The sequence below is a fragment of the Cetorhinus maximus genome, chromosome 2 (assembly GCF_964194155.1).
Source record: "Cetorhinus maximus chromosome 2, sCetMax3.hap1.1, whole genome shotgun sequence".
NCBI classification, from domain to species: domain Eukaryota; kingdom Metazoa; phylum Chordata; class Chondrichthyes; order Lamniformes; family Cetorhinidae; genus Cetorhinus; species Cetorhinus maximus.
The window spans coordinates 43,442,045-43,464,511 of NC_135880.1; the positions used below are offsets into that span (position 1 = coordinate 43,442,045).

Sequence of the window (22,467 nt, forward strand, 5' to 3'; positions counted from 1 at the left end):
TGCTCAGTCAGTGCCGTATGACAGTTCCATGGAAGAAGAGGGGATCGCTAAGTCAGTTGAAGCAGTATATAGCATTTAAAGTTCAGTCTTGTTACAAAAAAGCACTTTGGTGCAAGTTAATAATTGATACCAGAATATTAAAATTCTTGGAAGTTGCAGAACTGGATTGTGTCTTCTTTGCATTTTCCATTTTGATGAGTAAAGCATTTAATGAGGCATTAAATCTAAAAGATCTAGTCCAGTATGACCTTTCACTTTGTATACCTGTAGGGAAGACTTACTGCCCACAAACTCACACATGTATGTAAATCCACAATATAGCCCCTTGTGTTTTGAAGATCCCAGTTCAACTTTCTATTACGTTGCTGGTTTGGAGGTGCATTACACATCCAGCCCATCACAGATACCTGGAACAACAACTGGAATCAGCTGTTATCCATCACAAACATTACAGTTCAATAGAGATTTTATTTCCTTTAACTTTTATTTTAAGTTATCATTGATTGTCAAATAATAGCTAGTATTTACCACAGCATAAGTAGCAATATAATTGTTGTCAAGCCAGTATCATTTTCCACATTCTTGCATAAGTTGTCACCTAATAGAATGTAACATATAATAACGTGAATTAAAATGAAAATGACCAATTTGAGCTTTGTGATTGTCTTACTGTGCATTGGGAGTAATTATAGGTAAATAGTTTATGAAATCAGATTAGAGCAGAAACCATGCTTCAACAGGCAAAAGCTTTAGATTGTTTATAATAAATTGTTCCAAACAAAACCAAGAGAACATTTGTTGTTCTTTGAAATCAAATTATCTGCAAATAGTGTTTTTTGAAAGGCCCAGAAATTAACCATTTTAATACTGAGGAAAGCAAAAATTATAAATGAACTGCATGGGTGTAAGTAGCTTAGAATGAAAGTGTCGAAAGAAGGGGCAAGATGGAGATATGCCAGCAAAAACAAAACAGCCTGCTAATAAAAGAAAATGAACTCCATTTAATAACTCCCTCAGTACTGCACTGCAGCATCAGGCTGAATTAGCTACTCATGTGATGATACCACAACTTTCTGACTTGGGGGCAAGAGCACTCACAACTGAACCTAGTTGATGCTACTAATCAGGAGCTATATAAATATTGCAGCAGGAGTGGAATGGGAGTGTTTGTGAAGAAAATAATTTCTGGACATAATTAATTCTCAAATGGAATCATATTCTTATAAATAAATAAAATAGGCGGTGAGAGCTGCTGTTCCCTGGGATTTATGCTGGGGCCCAGATTTATACTAACGTAGGTAAATTTGCACGGCTTCGCTTCTGATTTAAAGCTTCACAAGATAGCAGTATGGGTCATAGAATCAGCCTTAACTGCTGCCTAAACTCCCATTCCGTGAGGCTCCACACTATGGTGTCCATGAAGAGGAAAGGAATTTGCAGTCAGGTGACAAATGGATTTGGCTTTGGCACTTATTAGATGGACACTGCTGAAACTCCACGGGGTGCGGAATATATAATGCAGTGTTTATGGCACTCAACAAGCAACCTAGAGGTGCAATTTCAGAGTCCTGCATTTAATAAATCTGGCGATTTGAGGCCTAGGGGCAGAAAGATACAGTAACCATGACAGCTGTCTGACTGTTGCAAAAACCCAACTGTGTCAATAATCTCCAGCAGGGAAGGAAACTTCCATTATAACAGCTTATCTGAAAAAAAACAGCACTCCTGACAGTGCAGCACAGAAGCATCAGCCTAAATGCTGCACGCAACATGGAGTGCAGTTTGTACCCATGCCCTTCTGACTCAGAGAAGGGGGGCTACCATTGAGCCAAAACTGACAGTTAATTTGTAGAATATATATGTGTGGATTTAGATTAAATTATAACCATGTTTCCTGAGGCAGAGAATCATTTCTTGTTATTTATTAACACACTTGTTTGAATATAATCTCTCACTGTGAATCGTGTAAATAAGTAGCTTAAAATTTTTGCCAACTTTCATGCGAAGTCCTTAAAATCCGATGATCCGTGTCCAAAAATTAAAAAGGAATTTGGAGAGTTGCCCCAAAGGTTTAATAGTTAAAAACATAGCTTGGTGAGATTATGAGCCAGGTTTAATCCCTGGTTTTTTTGCTGAATGAGCAAATTTCAGTTTGTAAAAGGGGCATTGGGTTAAAAAGTCAAGATCATTGTACAGAAATCCCACCCTTGGAATGTGTAGATGTCAGAAACAAAAAAAAAAGAAAAATCTCATTTACAGCTCTTCAGAAAAACAGCATCAAATTTGTTTTTGGCGGTAGTGCAAAATGAGCAATAAAGAATTGGAGACCTGATTTCAAGCTGCCTGATTTTTTTTCATCAATGTAGGATGTACAACCGGCTCCCGACAATGTACAAACCGCCCCCCCACGGCACCAATGGTTTAACTTCCTGCACATGAATTGGAAGCTCAGGCAATGAGACGGCCTTTCAGTGTGTCCGATCCCTGTTTACTCCTGACTCCCGGTAACATGTCTCACCGCCCTGCCGGTGCGGGGCCCGGTAGCAGATCAACTGGCGGCAGTGGCGGCTATATAAACGCAGAGGAGCTGCGGGGCCCGCTCAATGATGCAGCGGGGGTGGGGGAGGGAAGTATCTGAAGCCGCTGTCAGCTGGTAGGGTTGGAGGCGCGGACGCCATTTCTAAGCGGCACCTGGATATACAGACTTGAAACGTTAACTCTGTTTCTCTCCCCGCGGAAGCTGTCAGACCTGCTGAGTTTTTCCAGCATTTTCTGTTTTTATTATACCCGGATATACTGTACCTGTATGCGATGACTACAAGGCAGCAGCTTAGCTGTTGCAGAGGCTGACAGGAATCCAACTCCTGAACAAACCTCCAAACCCAGCCCCAAGAACATCAGGCAGACGTCCAGACTCAGCTTTGTTTGTCCTGGTCTGTGTCTGGCAGAAGGGGGGTGTCCCCGTGGCACATGGTCAGAGCAAACAAAACCTGCAGGAGAAAATGGCACATTATGCCGGAGAATGGGCGAAGATGGATGGGGGGATACCCAACATTAGGGCGCTGACACCTGCATAGGAGAAGGCAGTGGAACTGGCTGGAGAGCAGGCAGCGAAGCCAGAGTGCAGCGAAAAGAGAGTGATGAGGCCTCAAGTCAGGTGTCGGCCACGCAGCAGACCGGAGATCTGCATCATGGAGGAATGGGGAGAAGGATGGTGAATAACGTGAAGCTAATTCTTTGTCTTCTCCAGTGCAGGTCTTCGCATTCCAGAGGGCCGGCCTGCTGTATTGTCTGTGACTCTGCAGTTGATCTCTGAGGAGGAGAGAGTCGAAGGTGCACCATCGCACCTTTCCCCCGTGCCCTCCAACAGCACAAATATCTTGGTGGTTATGCAGTCAAGTTTAGAATCAAGGTCAGAATCCAGCGAGCTCATCGCAGACATGCTGGATCAGCTGATGGAGGCTGTAACAGCCAAGGGACCTAACAGTCAGCATACTGTTTGAGGCTATGCCCATGCTGAGCCCCAGGCTGTTGCCTGCCTCTGGTCATGCCACATGAAATCTTCTGGAGGCACAGCGACATAAGGCTTTGTTTGGGTTTCGCAAGTGCGGGCTAGATAAGTACAGTCTATACTCTGTCTACTATGAACGAGTGAGGAATATGCTGTTTGATTTGATCAGCCAATCACTGGGACATACAGCTTGCATCGTGCCAGCACTGAATTCATGCACAACGTTGTTCAATTATTTGGTAGGTAGAATGTCTTTTTGGACTGATGGCAGCATTCTGTTAGTGGAAAATACCACCCGTGTAGCCACTGCATAGTAGCAGCTTCTGCTAGCAAAACATCTGCCGTTAGGCGTGATTCCCTGATTGGGCAGCACTTGCTGAACAACCTTGACTGTGCTAATAGCTACACTAACAGCCAGTTTAATAAAATCAGTCAAGCTCGTAACAAAGCTCACTTATGTTTGCTAGAAGCAACATTCACAAGCTGGGATCCGTTCTCTGCAAATGAAAGGAACATGTTCAAGCTTTATGTCTTTTGTGAAATACGTGGGAGCTTGGAGAGTCTATAGTTCCTCATTTGCTTTCTCCATGGCAACACCTCAGCTAATCAGAGTCGACCTGCCAACCAATCAGCACCCTTTTCCCCATAGCATAAATTGTTGTGATCATTTGAAATTTGGTATTCTTGTGTTTGTCCTGATGAGTGCAAGACAAAAAGCTTCAGCAACATGTCTCTCTTTTCAGCAATATTCAAGTGGTCTACTACCACATGGCTGATTAGAAGAGAATTGAAGAGAAATCTTTTCACCCAGATTGTAGTGGGTATCTGGAACTTGCTACCTGAAAGAGTAGCACAGGCAGAAACTCTTATTGTATTTAAAAAATACTTGGATATATACTTGAAGTGCTGTAACCTATAGGGATACAGACCACAAGCTAAAGAGTTATTATTTGGCCTCCTGTGCTGTAACTCTTTCTATGTTTCAATGTCTGCATTCAGCAAGACCTAGACAACATCCAGTGTTGGATTGATAACTGGCAAATAACAATCCAGTGGCAGACAATGACCATCTCCAACAAGAGAGAGTCTAACCACTTCCCCATGATGATCATCGTTGCCCACTCTCAACATATTAGGAGTCACCATTGACCAAAAACTAAAGTGGACCAGCCACGTAAATACTGTGACTTACAATGGCTAGAAATGCAGATCAGAGTCTATGGTACGTGATTCACCTCTTGATTCCCTGAAGCTTTTCCAATGCGTACATGGCACAAGTCAGAAAGATGATGGAATACGCTCCACTTGCCAGGATGAGTGCATCTCCAACAATACTCAAGAAACTGTACACCATCCAGGACAAAGTAGTCCACTTGAGTGGCACCCCATCCACCATGTTAACCATTTACCTCCGCCACCTTCGGTGCATCATGTCTGCAGTTTGTACCTTCTATAAGTTGCACTGCAGCAACTCGCCAAGGCTTTTTCAACTGCACCTCCCAAACCGCTACCTCTACCACCTTGAAGAACAAGGACAGCACCCATATGGCAACACCGCCACCTGCAAGTTTCTCTCCATGTCACAAAGTATTCTGACTTGGAGGCCTACTGCTATTCCTACATCATCGCTGAGTCAATATCCTGGAAAACCTCAATGCACCGTGAACTGCAGCGGTTCAAGAAAGCTGCTCACTACCTCCCAGTTTAGGGCAGTTAAGTCCCGACAATAAATGCTGGCCTTGCTAGCAATGCCCATACCCTGTCAATGATTGAGTGAATTAAAACACACTCCCAGCGCATGCTTGGGGCCCCTTCCAACATTACTTCTTGTGTGTACATCTGACCACTGGTAACAACTTGGCCTGCACATGTGCCACTTCCTCTGGTGATGACACACTTGCACATGTCAGTCCCCTGGTGACAACATGGCCTGCGTATTTGTGCATGGATGGGCTCCTCTGATGGTGTTAATTTGTGAATAGGTCACACCTTCCATGGGTGTCACTTCTTCATTTGTGATGTGCAAACTTTTAGGAACTTAGTACTTTGCTGCAGTAGAATCTTTAAAAAAATGTCACACAGCTCTCAAAAGCTCTTTTATGAGGCAAAATATTGGTGGGTAAAAGAGATCACAGTTACATTAGTCCTCAGTGCCTCAAATCTATTTTGTGGCATATTGTCATGCGTTAGGAGTTCAGTTGGTATCTTGTTTCAGTGAGACTAATAGAAATGGAATTATTGAGCCTGCAGTCCGTGTGGATTGTGACCAATGCCTACTGCAGGCGCACAACAGGTCAACTCAAAACTAAAGGGGATTACTTAGGTAAGAGCTGCGCCAGTGTCTTGCTGCAAAAACGTGTCAGGTTGCCCAGCGCTCTATGACTAGGCTAAACCCAGATTTGATTCCCAGCCGGTACTATGCTATCCAAGTTATCAGCGGGAGCAGTAATCAGCCTCAGACTAGGAAGAGAAAAATATGATTCTGTTCCTGATCATTATCCAATGACTCCTATCGGAAAGTGCAGAATGACAGGATTGGACTCAGCTCCTATGCCCTCTCTGCTTCAATAATCGCCCTCATCCAACACATTTCTTAGGGCCAGAATCTTCGGGCCAGCGAGCGGGGGCGGGGCCCACTCGGGGCCATCTACAAGATGCACTGCAAGAATTCACCAAGGCTCCTTCGACAGCACCTTCCAAACCCATGACCACTACCATCTAGAAGAACAAGGGCAGCAGACAGATGGGAACACCACCACCTGGAATTTCCCCTCCAAATCCCTCACCATCCTGACTTGGAAATATATCACCGTTCTTTCACTGTCACTGGGTCAAATTCTTGGAACTCCCTTCCTAACAGCACTGTGGCTGTACCTACACCACATGGGCTGCAGTGGTTCAAGAAGATAGCTCACCACCACCTTCTCAAGGGCAGCTAGGGATGGGCAATAAATGCTGGCCCAGCCAGCGACACCCACATCCCGTGAATGAATAAAAACAAGATTCAGTAAACAAAATTCCAAAGCGAATTGGATAAGCACTTGAAATGGAAAAACTTGCAGAGCTATTGGGAAAGAGCAAGGGAACAGGGCTAATTGGGCAGAATTTTCTGCCTGTCGGGTGGGCAGGGAGCCGATCCCTGCCAGATAAGTGGGCCCCACCGCCATTTTACATGGGCGGGCCAATTAAGGCCTACCCATCGTGACGCCCGGCGGGAAGTGCTATGTGCTTCTTGTGCGGACGGGGGCAGTCCCAAAAAGCGAGAGTGCGCTTTTTCGCGCATGCGCATGAAAGAGCACACATCTCCCTGAGGCTAAGTGCTGCCTCAGGGAGATCGCTGACAGTTCTAAAAATATGAAAAATAGAAAAAAAAGTTCCCTAACATGTCCCCCTCATGTGACAATGGGACATGTTCCTAATTTACATAATAAGTTTATTAAACTTTTTAAAGCCCTGCATGAAACCTCGTCCCGCTGGTGGATGAGGTTTCATGTTTTTTCTATTTGCCGCTGGGGTTCCTGGCCTGCCCACCAACCTTAAGGTTAGACGGGCAGGTCCTTTAATTGTATAATTGATCCTGTCAATGGCCTCAATTGGCCATTGACAGGTTGGCGGGCCCGCAGCTGATTGTGCTGTGCCCCTCCCTGCCTGAAAGTTTAAATGGGCCAGGATGACGTTGGGGGTTCTGCCCGATGACATCTCACGTCATTTTACACGTCGGTGAGTTGGCCCCGCCCCCTGCTTGCCGACGGCAAAATTCTGCCCATTGAGTAGCTCTTTCAAAGAGCTGGTACAGGGCACTTTGAGCCAAATGGCCTCCTTCTGTGCTGTATCATTCTATTACTGCATGAAGACTCCAATGTCAATCAGCACTGGTACCACTATTTCCTCAACCTGCCAACAAACCATGGGTGCTACAGCTTGGAAGACAGCCACCTCTACCACTAGCTAAAGGAATACTCACCTACCATTTTTTAAAATGTTGCAAAGAGTTGGGTGAACATTTTGCTATTACTTAACAGTAACCTTTAGACAGCTGGAGAGCTGTTGAACTTTTAATACATTATCTATTTGGGTACTTTCTGACTAATAATATAATTATTAGTGAAAACCAACCTCCTACAAGAGCACACATTAAGGCAAGATCAGCATTGAACTGGAATAGTAGCATTGTGTTCCTTTGCAAACTGGCAGTCCCTTCCCATTTCCTGTTGAGAGACCTTAGTATCAGCAGATCATGCTGAGTGAGGCAGGTCTGGAGATGGGTTATTGTCTTAGCAGGTAGATAAGCAGCAAATTTACAACTGCATGCACTCTTTTTAAGTAGCAGCTTCAGCTACATGCTAGCTAGGGCATGTATTCTAAATTAATCTGGGGGTACAGGCCGCCATAAAATGTTAATATAAAATAACAATGTAAAAGTCTTGTGTAATTTGATTAATTTGAGAACTTTTTTTAACTTCCCAGCTGACAAATTGCCATGAGGTTAATCACTATTCAATATTCAATTATAAGGGCATAGGACATTTTTGCACAAGATTTAATCTCCATTTATTTATTCATTCAAGGGTTGTGGACGACCCTGGTAAGGCCAGCATTTATTGTCTGTCCCTAATTGCCCTTGCAAAGATGGTGGTGAGCCGCCTTCTTGAACAGCTAAAGTCCATGTGCTAAAGATATTCCCGCAGTACTGTAAGGTAGGGAGCACCAGGATTTTGACCCAGTGACAATGAAGGAATGGCGATATATTTCCAAGTCAGGATGGTGTGTGATTTTGGAGGGGAATGTCCAGGTGTTCCTTTATTTCTTTATATGCAAGTTTACCGCTCTTGAAGACAATCAAGTTTTAAAATTGCTTTTAATGTTCTATCAATGTTTTATTAAGAAATCCTTGATGAACATGTACATTTGTGACTATTCCACCATGTAAAAATTAATTCCATATAATTTAACATGTAGAGTAAACAAATTAAATACTTTGTCTTAAAAAGTCTGCTTCCTGCTTAATTAAAATACCCTTTCTGTTGTTTTCTTAATGTGGGCAATGGAAAAATAGTGTGGTTCGCATGCAGGATGCAGCATTATGATGGGAACATGCATCAACAGCCAGGGTCATGCAATATAATCACTTGCACAACGCATCTGAAATGCAGTACAGTGCCCCGAATGCAAATAAACTCTCTCCACTTCAATAAAATAAGAACTCAAAGTTACCTTAGATTACGTTTCTTTGGGCCCAATCAGATCACTAATACCGAAATTGGTACAAAATACCAGTTCAAAAAATGGTGGCCATGGATTCTGAACAAGAGTGTCATGATGCATTATTTAACTCATGCAGCCACTCTTCCTGCTTTACTTTCAGTTCTAGTGATCACAGTGGTGGCCCTAATGAAAAGGAAATACACATTTGCAAATGCGTAGGTCTGCTCACGTATTTTACAGTCTGTAAAAACTATCTCAAAGCAGAACTGAACTTCAACATAGTCAAGAAGGGCTGAATAGAATCTTCCTTTCTAACTCTTAGGTGAAGATATTTTCTGTTACAAGACAGGTAACAGCTCAATGCATGCAAGAAAAGATTTTTTTTAAAATCAATTCTGCTATTTAACATGTTCTCAGGGATGAAAGATTATAGTTACAACAACTACTTAAATATTTATACAGCACCGTTAATGTAATAAAACATCCCAAGACACTTCACAGGAGCATTAAACAAAATATAACACTGAACCACATAAGGCGACATTAGTTCAGATGACCAAAAGCTGATCAAAGATTTTTAAGGAGTGTCTTATGGGAGGAAAGTAGGGTAGAGAGACGGAGAGGTGTAGGGAGTGTATTCCAGAGCTTGAGGCCTTGGCAGTGACTAATCACAGTCACTAAAGGTGAAGCGATTAAAATCGGAATGCACAATAGGCCAGAATTAGAGGAGCACAGATATCTTGGAGGGTTGTGGGGCTGGAGGAGATAACGGTGATAGGCAGCAATAAGATTACAAAGGGATTTGAAAACAAGGATGAGAATTTTAAAATCAAGACTTTGCTTGACTGGGAGGCAATGTAGGTGAGTGAGCACAGGGGTAAAGAACATAAGAAATAGGAACGGGAATAAGTTATTCGGCCCCTGGGGCCTGCTCCACCATTCAGTAAGATTATGGCTAATCAGGTTGTGGCCTTAACTCCACTTTTCTGCCTGCTCCCATAATCCTTTACTCCCTTCAATCAAAAATCTGTATAACTCAGCCTTGAATATATTCAATAATCCAACCTGCAATGCTCACTCAGGGAGAGAATTCCAAACACTAACAACAACCTCAGAGGAAATTCCTGATCTCCCTCTTAAATAGGAGACCCCTTATTTTTAAACTATGTGCCCTAGTTCTAGATTTCCCCATATGAGGAAACATCCTCTCAGCATCAACTCCATCAAACTTCCTCAGAATCTTATGTTTCAAAAAGATTACCTCTCATTCTTCTAAACTCCAATGAGTACAGGCCCAACCTATTCAATCTTTCCCCATAAGACAAACTCCTCATCCCAGGAATCAGCCTGGTGAACTTCCTCTGAACTGCTTTCAATGCAAGTATGTCCATCCTTAAACAAGGGGACCAAATTCTATACAATTCTTTAGATGTGGTCTCACCAATGCCCTGTACAGTTGTAGCAAGACTTGCCTACTTTTATGCCCCATCTTCCTTGCAATAACGGCCAACATTGCCTTTGCCTTCCTAATTAATTGCTGTATTTGCATGCTGACTCTTTGTGATTCATGTACAAGGACACCCAGATCCCTCCATACTTAGGAATGGGCAATAAATGCTGGTATGGCCAGCTACTTCCACACACTGTGAAATAATTTTAAAACAGCATTCTTCAATCTCTCTTCATTTAAATAATATTCTGCTTTTCTATTCTTCCTGCCAAAGTGGAAAACCTCATATTTTCCAACATTATACTCAATCTGCTAAACGTTTGCCCATTCATTAAACCTATCTATATCCTGTTGCGTTCTCCTCACAATTTGCTTTCCTATCTTATCATCAGCAAATTTGGCTACAGCCAGTCCCTTCATCCAAGTCATTGATGTAGATTGTAAATAATTGTGGCCCCAGTACTGATCCCTGTGGCAGTCCACTAGTTATAGTTTACCATCCTGGAATTGACCCATTTGTCCCAACTCTTGTTTCCTGATAGCTAACCAGTCTTCAATCGGGAATGATAGGGGAATGGGATTTAGTCCGAGTTAAGACATGAGCAGCAGTTTTGGATGACCTCAAGTTTATGGAGGGTAAAACGTGGGAGAGCAGCCAGGACTGCGCTGAATAGTCAAGTCTGGAGGTAGCAAAGGCATGAACGAGGGTTTCAGCAGCAGATGGGCTGAGACAGGGGCAAAGTTACAGAGGTCCAAATAGGTGCTCTTAGTGATGGCATGATTATGAGGCCAGAATCTCATCTCAGGGTCAAATGTGACACCAAGATTGCAAACAGACTGGTTTGTACTCAAACTGTTGCCAGGGAGAGGGATGAAATTGATAGCTAGGGAATGGCTTCAAGTCCTCCAAATGCTTAGTTGGGAGTAAACTTCTGTTCATCCAGTACTGGACGTCAGGTAAACACTCCGATAATTTAGCAACAGTGGAGGAGACGAGAGGGGTGGTGGTGAGGTGTCATCAGCATATGTGTGAAAGCTAACACTTTCAGATGATGTCACCAAGGGGCAGCATGTAGATGAGAAAGAGACCATAGAATATTATAACATATAAAAGGTCATATCAGCTATCAAAACAGCATGTGTTTTCTCTAGATTATCCACCGAGTCAAATTCTAGTTTACTGCATGCTCCTCATATCCTTTAATATTTCAGTTATGAATGAAGACTTGAGACAATAGGGTTTTATTACATTTGAGAAAATTATGGAGTCGTTTGATAGATGTCTTCCATGATTATAAGAGGTCATGATAAGGTCAACAGTAATAGATTGCTTCAATTGGTCAGTGAGTAGGCAATGACAACACAAATTCAAGACAGCGACAAAGGTAATTCAAGGTGCGATCAGGAAAGAATCTGTACAGTGGAGTGATCAGAATGTGGATTCTCCATCACAAACAACTATTGAAGCAGAGCTTATCTTTTTTTCAAAAAGTAGTTGTATAGTTTCTTGAGAAAAGAAATATTAAAAGGGAGTAAGGAAAGTGGGATCAGATTCTTATTTGGAAAACTCTCCTCACTCCCAAATACAGATTTGATAAGCAAAATAGCCTGTTTTTGTTCATCAATGTTCTAAGAACAGCCTGATATAATTTAACTGAAAGCACCAAGTAAACAAAAAATAAAAATATCAATTTTTATTTATCTAAGATGCTGTTGGGTGAAGTAATTGTTCAGCTGAGGTCTGGAGATCTTTTTCTTCATTCATTGGTGATAATTCCTTTGGAAAGTAGCAGACACCAGATATATATGGTAATGTGCTGTAAACTCCGTCAGAATCAATCTACTGGATCTCATGTTGGAATTAGGGTTCTCATCTGTCTGTGACCTGTCAAAGAAGTTAAAATCAAAATTCAGTTTTTGATAGAAGAAATTATCTAATTTTAGCAAGTTCAGGAGTAGACATCTTAACATTAACAAAAACGTTCTCCACTGTGGTTCCATATAATAAAGTTTTTATTTAAACACAGCAACTGCTAGAAATTGGTCTATTCTGTAGATTGCCAAAACACAAACAATTAAAAGGATGATACAAGGCCTAAAGACCACTTGTTTTGGGATACTTTTACTTTATTTTAAAGCCTTAATAATTAATGAAGAACTGAATGATATTAGAAGATACAAAGACTGTGACAAACATGACCATCATGGACAGATTTTGTTTCACTAAACATTATACACAAAAGAATATGGGTCATAACTTAAGCTTAACTCACTTACACCCAAAATTTCATGACCTTTGAAGCTCTGTAAAAGTAAATGGCTGGTCAATGCTCACACATAAATAATGGTTATTTGGATGTAACATTAGAAAAGGAGAAACAAGGCGCACAAAGAATTGGGAGAGACAGATAGCACTCGATAATAAGTTATTGAGTGGGATCAGAGCAAGAGGAATGTAATAAGGTTTATATTAGGTTTACAGTGCATGGTATGTAAACAAACAGAGCATGGTACATAAGTTTGGTGCACTTCAGGTGCCAATAGACACATTGGAATATAGGGCTGAATTTTGCCCTTGTCACGCAGGCAGGCCCGGGGGCAGTCACGAAATCGACCACCGCCTGCGATCAGGCCCCGACATCGATTTCAGTGTGAAACGTACGCTACAACGCTGAGCGCTGCTGTGCTGGGGGGGGAGGTGGGGGGTGGGTGGTGGTGGGAGGAGGACCAGTGCGGAAGTTTGCGCCCGCACACGGGTGCGCACAATGAGAGCTCCCTGAGGCATCGAGCTGCCTCATGGAGCTGAAGATTTTTAAAATCAAAAATGAAAAACTTACAAACGTTAAAAACATGTCCCCTCATGTGACTCTGACATATGAGGAGGGACATGTTATAAATGAGGCTTAAACATTTTTTAAAAAAATTCCTGTTGGAAACCTCATCCTGTCCGTGGATGAGTTTTCATAAAAAATCTAAAGGCCGCTTGGCTTTTTCGCCCACCCGCCAACCAAATGGTTGGGCGGGCAGCGAAAATTCCAATTTAATTAATTGATTAAGAGCCTTAATAGGCCTTTTAATTATCAGTGGGCACGCTGCCACCTCTTGCACATGCCTGCTGAGCGAAATATTGCGAGAGTGTGCGATAACTTCGGGACACTTGCCTGACGTCATCACGCACTATTTTACTCTAAGTCGGGTCGGCCACACGCCCGCCTGATGAGAGAAAAATTCTGCCCATAATGCTGTGACATTAAGAAAGACCTGGCTCAAAAAATGACAGGACTGGGAACTTAATGCTCCTGGATACAGGGTGTTCAAGAAAGATAGGGAAAGAGTGAAAAGGGGAAGGGTGACAGTATTGGTCAAGAAGAATATTACAGTGCTGGATGGAGAGGATCTCCTAGAGGGGTCAAGAACAGAATCTATGTGGTAAGACCTAATAAATAATAAAGGTATCATTAACAGAAAATAATTGAAAAGGGTGTTTTCAATAGGCCACCAATTAGTGGGAAAAATATAGAGGAAGGAATTTGCAAGGACATTACAGAGAGTTACAAAAGTGGAGTATTGCTGAAAAGAGACACATTGCCAAAGCTTTTCATCTTGCACTCATAAGGACAAACACAAGGATGTCAATTTCAAACAATCACAACAATTTATACTACAGGAGAAAAGGCTGCTGAAAGGTTGGCAAGCCGACTCTGATTGGTCAAGGCATTGCCATGGAGAAAGCAACAGGGAACTGTAGGCTCCCCACGTTTCCAGGTAATTCTAGACACATAACTTGAACGTATTCCTTTTGTTTACAGAGAACGGATCGCTGCTTATCAATGTATGTTGCTTCTAGCAAGTGTAAATGAGCCACATTATGAGCTCGACTAATTATCTTAAATTGGTTGTTCATGCAACTGTTAGCACACTCAAGATTGGGCAGCACTTGCTGAACAAGCATGAAATCGCATCTAACAGATGTTTTGTTTTGGGTTTTGCAAGGTCCATGATTGCTCAGCAAGCGCTGTGCAATCGTGAGTGCACCAATAGCTACATTAATAACCAATTTAAGATAATCAGTTGAGCTCATAACATGACTCATTTATGCCTGCTCAAAGCATCATACGTGCAAGGACCCGTTGTCCGCAAACAAAAGAAATATGCCTAAGCCCCTTGTGGCTTTGTTTAATTACCCAGGAGTATGGGTAGCCTTTGGTCCCCTGTTGCTTTCTCCATGGTAACGCCTCAGCCAATCAGAGTTAACTTGCCAACTGATCAGAACCCTTTTCTTCTCTAGCATAAATTGCTGTGATCATTTAAAGTTTGGGATTCTTGCATTTGTCCTGATGGGTGCAAGTTGAAAAGATTCAGCAACATGTCTCTCTTTTCAACAATATTCAAGTTCTGTACTACCCAACGGCTATTTAAATACAGAGAAGTCATAATGGGGTACTTTAATTATCCTAATATAGACTGGGATAGTAGTAACATAAAGATCAGAGAGGGGGAAGTTTCTGAAGTGTTTTCAGGATAATATTTAGACCAGTATGTTTCCGGGCCAACAAGAAAGGAGGTATTGCTGGATCTGGGTCTAGGGAATGAAGCGGGTTAAGTGAATCAAGTGGCAGTAGTCTGGCAGACATGATCATAGTAACATAAGGTTTAGGTTAGCCACGGAAAAGATCAAGGAGCAATCCAGAGTAAAATTAATTATTTGGGGGAGGGCCAACTTCAATGGGGTGAGAAAGGATCTGGGTTCAGGTAAACTGGAACCAAAGATCATCAGGCAAAGCTATAATGGAAATAAGCTGCCTTTAAAAAGGAGATGGTTTGGATACAATCGAGGTACATTCCCACAAGAAAGAAAGGCAAGACAAACAAATTCAGAGCTCCTTGGATGATGAAAGAGATGGAGAATAAGATGATGCAGAAAAAGCATGTTTTCAAAAAGATGTCAGGTTGATTATACAAGTGAGAACCATGTTGAATATAGAAAGTTTAGAGGTGAAGTGAAAAAGAGCAGGTATGAGAACAGACTGGCAGCTAAAATAAAAGGGAATTCAAAAGTCTTCTATGCGCATGTAAATAATAAAAGGGTAGTAAAAGGAGGGGTGTGGCTAATTAGGGATCAAACAGGGGATTTGTGCATGGAGGCAGAGAGTGTGGCTAAGATACTACTAAATGAGTAACTCTCCATCTGTTTTTACCAAGGAAGAAGATACAGCCAAAGTCAGAGTGCAAGAGGATGTAGGTGAGACACTGAATGGGTTAAAATTGCTAAAGAGGAGAAATTAGGAAGGCTGGCTGTATTTAAAGTTAAGATGTCACCAGGACCGGATGAGATGTATCTGAGGATACTAAGGAAAGTAAGGGTGGAATTTGTGCAAGCTCTGGGAATAACCTTCCAATCCTCCTTAGATACAGGGTTGGTGCCAGAGGACTGGAGAACTGCAAATATTACGCACTTGTTCGAAAAAGGGTGTAAGAATAAGCCCAGCAACTACAGGCCAATCAGTTTAACCTCAGTGGCAGGAAAACGTTTTGAAATGATAATCCAGGACAAAATTAACATTCACTTGGACAAGTGTGGGTTAACTAAGAAAAGCCAACACAGAGTTGTTAAAGTTAAACAATGTTTAGTTAATTTGGTTGAGATTTTGATGAGCTAACAGAGAAGGTTAATGTAGTGTACAAGGACTTCCAAAGGCTTTTCATAAAATGTCACGTTTTTGATAAAGTAGCAAGCTTGTCCAAGCCATGGAAAAAGGGGCATTGGCAGCAAAGACACAAAGTTGGCCTAATGACAGGAAACAGAGTGTGGTGTTGAAGGGTTGTTTATCAGGGGAAAGTATACAATGGGGTTTCCCAGGGGTCAAACTGCGGTTTTTCTTGACCTACATTAATGATCTGGGGGCTGATTAGCTCAGTTGGATAGATAATGTGTGGTTCAGACATGGCAGGGCACAATTTCAACATTTGAGGAGGACATAGACAGGCTAGTGGTATGCACAGACATGGGGAAGATGAAATTTAATGCAATGAAGTAATACATTTTGATAGGAAGAATGAGGAGAGGCAATATAAAATACAGTTAAAATATTAAAAGGGGGTACAGGAGCAGACAGACATGGGAGTACATCCAGACAAATAGTTGAAGGTGGCAGGACAGGTTGAGAAAGTAGTTAACAAGGCACACAGGAACCTGGCTTTATAAATCGTGGCATTGAGTACAAAAGCAAGGCAGTTACAGTAAACCTTTATGCAACACTGACTTGACCTCAACTAGGGTAGTGTGTCCAATTCTGGACACCGCACTTTAGAAAGGATGTGAAGGCTTTAGAGAGGGTGCAGGAAAAAAATTACGATAATAGTTCCAGAGATGTGGGACTTCAGTCACGTGGATAGTTTGGAGAAGTTCGAGTTATTTTCCTTAGAGAGGAGAAGAAGGAAAAAAGAACATTTTGCATTTATCTCACGTTTTTCACAACCACCGCATTGTACAGCCAATGCAGTACTTTTCAATTGTAATGCAGGAAATCTGGCTGCCAATTTTGCGCAAAGGAAACTCCCACAAACAGCAATGTGATAAATGACCAGATAATCTATTTTTGTAATGTTGATTGAGGGATAAGTATTAGCCAGGACAACAGGGATAACTCCCCTGCTCCTATTCAAAATGGTGCCACAGAATCTTTTACATCCACCAGAGCAGGCAGATGGCGCTTCAGTTTACCGTCTCATCTGAAAAATGGCACCTCCAACAGTGCAGCACACTCTTAGTACTGCACTGGTGTAACAGCCTTGATTTTTGTGCTGAAGTGGCACTTGAACCCAGAACCTTATGATGCAGAGGCAAAAGTGCTACCAACTAAGCCACAGCTAACACTGGTCGGGAGAAGGTTGAAAGGAGATTGGATAGAGGTGTTCAAAATCATGAGGGATCTGGACAGAATGGATAACAGGAACTGTTCCCATTGACGGAAGGGTCAAGAACCAGAAGACACCAATTTAGGGTGAGTGGCAAGAAAACTAAAGGCAACATGAAGAAAATTTTTTTTTAAGCAGTGAGTATATTGGACCCGGAATGCACTGCCTGAGAGCGTAGTGAAGGCAGGTTCAACTGTGGTTTTCAAAAGGGAATTAGATAATTATCTGAAGAGAAAGAAATTTCAGGGCTGCAGGGAAAGGGCAGGGCAGTGAGATTAGCTGAGTAGCACACTCTTGCAAAGGGCCAGCGCAGGCATGATGGGCCTAACGGCCCCTTCTGTGCTGTAACCATCCTATGATACCATTGCAGGACACCTGGTGTGGAATCGACACCTTCAGGCGAGGAGGGAATAAATCAGTAAGAAAAGAAAACTGCTTTGGGCTTGGCAATGGATTGGTGGATTAAGTATTTACTTCAATGTGAAGCGGTAAATGATGTACCCTCCTGCCTCCAACTAAAAGAGTCTGTTGTGGACATTTTTCAAAGACAAATGTCGTTCAAGCGATCTTGCGCTAGGTTTCCTTGAGTGTTTTACTTCAATTTTAGAATTTTAGAGTTTGAAAACTGCAATTTAGAAAGAAGCCATGTCAGGATATGTGACCTTGAGGATCTGTCCTGCATTGCTTCTAATTTTCATCATACTATTCTTCACTCCTGAAAAAAAAAACTCCAATTAAAAATTGTTTTGAAGTTAGAAAGAACAAACATAATTATTTAAATTTATAGCCTAACATATTCGTTATGAGTGAAGGTGGCTATTGCAATAACTTTAATTCCGATTTGTTCAAATTCACCCTGCAATTGGAGAGGAAAAAGCTGGAATCAGATGTAACGGTATTACAGTTGAATAAAGGCAACTACAGAGGCATGAGGGAGGAGCTGGCCAGAACTGACTGGGAGATGAGCCTAGCAGGAAAGACACTGGAACAGCCATGGCAGGAGTTTCTGGGAGTAATTTGGGAGACACAGCAAAAATTCATCCCTGGGAAGAAGAAGCGTACCAAAGGGAGGACGAGGCAACCATGGCTGACAAGGGAAGTCAGGGACGGCATAAAAGCTAAAGAGAAAGCATACAATGGGGCAAAGAGCAGTGGGGAACCAGGGGATTGGGAAGCCTACAAAGACCAACAGAGGACAACTAAAAAAGAAATAAGGAGGGAGAAGATTAAATATGAGGGTAAACTAGCCAGTAATATAAAAGAAGATTGTAAGAGTTTTTTTAGATATATAAAGGGTAAGAGAGAGGCAAAAGTGGACATTGGGCCGTTGGAAAATGACACTGGACAAGTAGTAGTGGGGAACAAAGAAATGGCGGAGGAACTGAATAGGTACTTTGCGTCAGTCTTCACGGTGGAAGACACGAGTAACATCCCCAAAGTTCAAGAAAGTCGGAGGGCAGAGGTGAGTATGGTGACCATTACCAAGGAGAAGGTGCTAGGAAAACTGAAAGGTCTGAAGGTGGATAAATCACCTGGACCAGATGGATTACATCCCAGAGTTCTGAAGGAGATAGCTGAAGAGATAGTGGAGGCGTTAGTGGTGATCTTTCAGGAGTCACTCGAGTCAGGGGGGGGGTCCCAGAGGACTGGAAAATCGCTAATATAACCCCCCTGTTTAAGAAGGGAGTGAGGCAAAAGACGGGAAATTACAGGCCGATTAGCCTGACCTCGGTCATTGATAAGATTTTAGAGTCCATTATTAAGGATGAGATTTCAGAATACTTGGAAGTGCATGGTAAAATCGGGCAAAGTCAGCATGGTTTCATCAAGGGGAGGACATGCCTGACAAATCTGTTAGAATTCTTTGAGGGGGTAATGAGTAGGTTAGACAAAGGAGAGCCAATGGATGTTATCTACTTGGACTTCCAGAAGGCCTTTGACAAGGTGCCGCACAGGAGGCTGCTCAGTAAGATAAGAGCCCATGGTGTTAGAGGCAAGGTACTAGCATGGATAGAAGATTGGCTGTCTGGCAGGAGGCAGAGAGTGGGGATAAGGGGGTCCTTCTCAGGATGGCGGCCAGTGACTAGTGGAGTTCCGCAGGGGTCAGTGTTGGGACCACAACTTTTCACTTTATACATTAATGATCTAAATGAAGGAACTGAGGGCATTCTGGCTAAGTTTGCAGATGATACAAAGATAGGTGGCGGGACAGGTAGTATTGAGGAGGCGGGGAGGCTGCAGAAGGATTTGGACAGGTTAGGAGAATGGGCAAAGAAGTGGCAGATGGAATACAACGTGGGCAAGTGTGAGGTCATGCACTTTGGTAGGAAGAATAGAGGCATAGACTATTTTCTAAATGGGGAGAGAATTCAGAAATATGGAGTGCAACGGGACTTGGGAGTCCTAGTCCAGGATTCTCTTAAGGTTAACTTGCAGGTTGAGTCGGTAGTTAGGAAGGCAAATGCAATGTTGGCATTTATTTCGAGAGGACTAGAATATAAAAGCAGGGATGTGCTGCTGAGGCTTTATAAGGCTCTGGTCAGACCACATTTAGAAAATTGTGAGCAAATTTGGGCCCCATATCTCAGGAAGGATGTTCTGGCCCTGGAGAAGGTCCAGAGGAGATTCACGAGAACGATCCCAGGAATGAAAGGCTTAACATATGAGGAACGTTTGAGGACTCTGGGTCTATACTTGATGGAGTTTAGAAGGATGAGGGGGGATTTGATTGAAATTTACAGAATACTGAAAGACCTGGATAGAATGGACGTGGGGAAGATGTTTCCATTAGTAGGAGAGACTAGAACCCGAGGGCACAGCCTCAGAGTAAAGGGAAGACCTTTTAGAACAGAGATGAGGAGAAACTTCTTTAGCCAGAGAGTGGTGAATCTATGGAATTCATTGCCACAGAAGGCTGTGGAGGCCAGGTCATTGAGTGTATTTAAGACCGAGATAGATAGGTTCTTGATTGGTAAGGGGATCAAAGGTTACGGGGCGAAGGCAGGAGAATGGGGTTGAGAAACTTATCAGCCATGATCGAATGGCGGAGCAGACTCGATGGGCCGAATGGCCTAATTTCTGCTCCTATGTCTTATGGTCTAATAGAAGGTTCACCCAATACATTTAAACTTGATAAAAAGTAGCTGACTCACAGGGACAGAAGCACAAAGTCATAAGTAGTGACCGATAAATGGACATTGCTCTGCTGTGTGATTCTGCCATGAGGAAAGGTTACTGTTTAGCTAAATAAGATGGTCAGATAACATTCCAAAATGGGATACTACATGCAAGCTTCAATTGTAAAATTAAGAGTCAGGTTACTTTACCTGCAGAAGACAACACTGTAATAAGAGGGAGGATTTTCACTGGGAGGGGGCTGACAGAATCCATTGTAATCATTTACAATTGGTGGTGGTTCAGGAAAATAAGGTGGTGGTGGTGGAAGGACCAGCACAGAGTTATCTGAATGAAAGCAAGAATGTCTATCCAGTTAACACATTTAATACAGAATTCTAATTCAAGCAAGACATCATTTTGCATTTATATGACATCTTAAAACATTTTTTTAAAAACCATCGAAACTGCTTCAGAGATGAGCAAAAGGAAAACACATACCATGACAGGTTAGGGGAGCGGACCAAAAGCCTAGTCAAAAATGGATTCGGAGAACATTTTTTAAAAAGGATTTGAAAAATGGCAAGGTTTACTGAGGGAATTTCAGAGATTAGGTGTGAGACTAATTGACGCTTTGTCTTCAAGGCAGAGTGAAAGGAGAGGGATGGGGCAAGTGTACAAAAAGGCCAGCATCATAAGAATGGAATGTGTCAGGGAGCAGGGTTACACAGAGCCAAGAAAGCAAAAAAGAGGAAATAGATGGCTGAAGGAGATTGCTGAGAGAAGGGAGAAGCTATTGCTAAAGACATAGTCTCATTGAGGGGAAGTATGGAGGAGGACTCCTTGGCTGAATTCTAGGCAGAGGTTAAGAAGATCACAATCAGAGGACATTAGTCTTTACTTAAGTTAGGGTCATTAAAGGCTGTGAGAAAGGATAGAGCTGAACTGGAGGGAATCTAACAAAACATTTCCAAAATGATGGATTTAGAAAAAAGGGAGATGTGACAATAGTCAGCAGGGATCGAAAGGTCAACAGCAGGCATTTTGAGGGGGGAGGGGTGTGATAACATTGTTTGTAAAGGATTCAAGGGTGGTGCCCGAGGAAAAGGAACCACTGACAACGTGATTGAGCATAGTAGCCAAGAATGGGAGTTGGGTGAGAAGGAAATTGAGGGAGCAGGAGGTGCATCACTTTGACTGGTGGAGCTTGGAGGTGAAGCTCATCAGGGTGGGAGATAACAGAGGCAATTTGAACACATAGTCTCAATTTTAGTTTACAAAGAGAGATGCAAACTTCTCATATTTGATGTTTTTGAGGGTGAAGGATGGGGAAGATGCATTTAAACGAGAGCTTGGTTGTGGGAAAATTTGAACCCGTAGTTCGGTTTTGAGGGAAAGTCAAGGTTTCTTCACATCCCTCATCAGCCAATAAAACAGTTTAACAGGCCAATTAAGAACAGCTCATTAGGTCGGGGTGTCTACATTGGTAACATCACAGAAGAACAAACTCTGGAGCAAGAAAACATCATGGCTTAATTAAAAAAGTACACAAGATAATCATTGAGTTTTGTGGAGATTTTAAAAAGTGAAATATATCTTCTCTGTATTGAAGTCTTGCATCCAACATATACTTCTTCCACACATATACTTCCTATATTATGTACATTGCACACGGGTGTCACAATTCTGTCATGCTTCAAAATGCATTTAAATTGAGAATTGTTCTGATCTTTACTTTACAGGTTCCTCCAACACTAGGTGGCACTGTTGCTCATTCAAGCGATGTTAACTTCATTTTTCTAAGTGACACTGTACATTAAGTTAACAATGTATTTAAACGCCAAGAAACTTGCAACTTTTAAGGGAAGTGCAAATAAACATTTTAAGTAGCGAAAGATGCTATTTATAAAGCATTTGCATTTACCAAAGCCTTTTACAGCCAATGAAGAACTTTTGACTGTCATCGCTGCTGTAAAATTGGGAAATATTTGTAATAGACCTTCCTCTCAAACAAAAATGTTGCAAGAAGTAGCAGAGGTATTGCGAGAGCTGTGTGTCACTCCTCTAGATCCATCTAATTCTCTATCCGTCAGCCATGGTCACAAACTCAGCAAGTTAAAAATGCTTCATGAACTGTTAACTTTTGTCTGCCTGTCAACGTTCTATGAATGGACACATCTGGTCAACAAACCATGAGGGATACCAGCAGATATGTTTTGAATTCCTCTAGCAAAAAAGAGTCAATATCTGAGGGGTTGAATTGTTTCCT

General features: G+C 42.2%; 1 long non-coding RNA gene across 2 annotated transcripts; it reads right to left on the bottom strand.

The window, feature by feature from the left end:
- Nucleotides 1-11,183: 11,183 nt before the first annotated feature.
- LOC144690330 (uncharacterized) lies at nucleotides 11,184-22,252 on the bottom strand. 2 transcript variants are annotated; one of them, XR_013578864.1, is made up of 3 exons: nucleotides 22,123-22,252; nucleotides 20,411-20,546; nucleotides 11,184-12,051 (listed from the first exon to the last, which is right to left on the bottom strand). It is a non-coding gene; the product is annotated as an uncharacterized LOC144690330 (long non-coding RNA). The 2 variants fall into 2 exon arrangements; XR_013578865.1 differs by lacking the exon at nucleotides 11,184-12,051 and adding an exon at nucleotides 17,741-17,799.
- Between the last annotated feature and the right edge of the window lie 215 nt (nucleotides 22,253-22,467).